We start from the raw sequence: 2,244 nt of genomic DNA on the forward strand, positions 1-2,244 counted from the left end.
GGTTTTTAAAAATCATTATTCATATTTCTTTTCTTTTCTTTTTTTCTCTCTGCATACAGTGGTATAATTAAGTATATAATTTACTTTATACTTCTACTCTCTGCAGGGTTAACTCACTATTGATGAGATTAAGCCAGAGGTGACATTTTAGGAAATATATAGTTTTCACCTTCATTTTTACACTTTCCTGAAATTTTAATAAGTATTAGAAAAAGATAAAAATATGTATCATGCTTTTCTCAAGGAATATTATTTGATATGTTGTATCAAATAATCGGCATTTTTTTGTACTAGTTTTTATTGGTGCATCACAAATGACCACAAACGTAGAGGCTTAAAACAACACACACATATGGTCTCATTTTCTACTGATCAAGAGTCTGAACATGGCTAATGCTGCTGACGACCCTCCTCCTCAGCTGTGCTACATTCTCATCAGAGGCTGAACTAGGGGAAAATCACTTTCACACTCCCTCAGCCTGGAACAAAGAAAGGCGGAATTTATTTTCTCACAGCTGTGGAACTCACAGCCTCTTGCTTCTTCAAGGCCAACAGAAGAGAGTCTCTCATCTCAGATGAGGCTCCAGTCCCTATTTTAAGGACTATTACCTGATTACAGGTCCAGCCATGTAATCTCCCTTTTAACTTAAAATCAACTGATGTAGGACCTTAATTATATTTGCAAAATTCCTTCACATTTGTCATTTTCTAACGCTTACAAGTTAAGTCACAGATCCCATCTACACTCAAGGGAGGAGGTCATACAAGGATGTGAGTCATTGGGAAAAGAGTTTTCTTCTACTAAGCAAAAAGAAACACCATGAGTTAAAAAAATTTTTTTTAGGTAATGCAATTAAATAGCTTTCCTGGCTATAGCAGCTCTAAAGTTGTTTCTGTTTAATTATTTTTTTTCCCAGTGACATAAAAGCTACAAAGCAAATACACATAAATGGCAGTGTAGGGCATCATGAAAATTTTTTCGATATAAAACAATCATAAGTACAACGACTTTTATTACATAGCCTATATTTTCCATAATTGTCACATTAATAATAATAATAGCTAATGCATATGTAGTGCTTTCTCTAGTCCAGTACTTTACACATATTAACTCATTTAATCTCCACAATCAAACCTAGAAATAGGTATTGTTGTTATCACGTTATAGGTGATGGAACTGAAAAGAGAAGTCAAGCCATCACCCAGTAAGAAGTAGAGCCAGAACTGAACCTAGGAAGTCTGAGCCCAGGCCCATCATGTTCTCTGCCTCTGAAAGAGGTAAAAATTCACCCAGCAGAGGAAGCGCCAATGTGAGTGTCATTGAAGCCTTCATTCCACACAGAAGCTCAGGAGAAAACACTTCTGCTAGGTCATCATTGTCTCTGGAAACAGGTCATCAGCAGAGGATTGTTTGGATCATTACAAAAACCAGTAACTAATAAATATAGAGCCAAAGAGAAGAAAGTAGTTTCAAATTCTAAGAAAGCATGTCATATGTCCATTGTATAAGGAGAGTACCAAGGAGAGTACCACTGACTCAAACTGCACTAAAGCAGCTCTCGTTCAGAACGTATGAGTACAAAAGGTATCAAACCACTCATCCAACTTTTGTTAACAGCCATTTATGTGTCAGGCGCTGTGCTACGCACTAAGGACATAGTGGGAAGTGTCACAATTCCTCTTCCATGGAGAGAACATTCCAGTGTAGGGAGATGGGAAGACTCAGTAAGGAAGCAAATATAAATAAAATATCAGCACAGCCATACATGCCATGTTGAAAATAAGACATAATGGTTGAGACAGACTCAGGGTTACCGCCTCTCTGTAGAAAAAACAAAAGCATGTAAATCTGTCAAGAGCTATAATTAGTGCTTTTAATCTTGACAGAAGAAACACCTACAAGTAAATTAAGGAAAAGAATGGCAGATGGAGCAGCCTCCAGCGCGAGGCTAAATTCGGCCTCTCATGCCCTTTACAGTCCCAGCTTCTACCTTTTTCCTGGCTGCTTCCACCTACCATCATTTTGCTCCTACCATGCCTCAGTCCAAATGACTGCCAGCTTCAAGGGTGAACCCACTGAACCTTCTTGGCTCCCATATTCTTCCCAGCTGGTCACTCATTCTAGTAGCCAGATCTACTCATTCCTGCCTCGACTGGTACTGGAGTGTGAACTCTGACATTGAAGGGGTCACTTCCTGGAGACTGGGCCACTTGGGATTGACCCTGCTAGACATCTCACTTCTT

This window comes from Pteropus vampyrus, unplaced genomic scaffold, assembly GCF_000151845.1.
Source record: "Pteropus vampyrus isolate Shadow unplaced genomic scaffold, Pvam_2.0 Scaffold19, whole genome shotgun sequence".
NCBI lineage: Eukaryota > Metazoa > Chordata > Mammalia > Chiroptera > Pteropodidae > Pteropus > Pteropus vampyrus.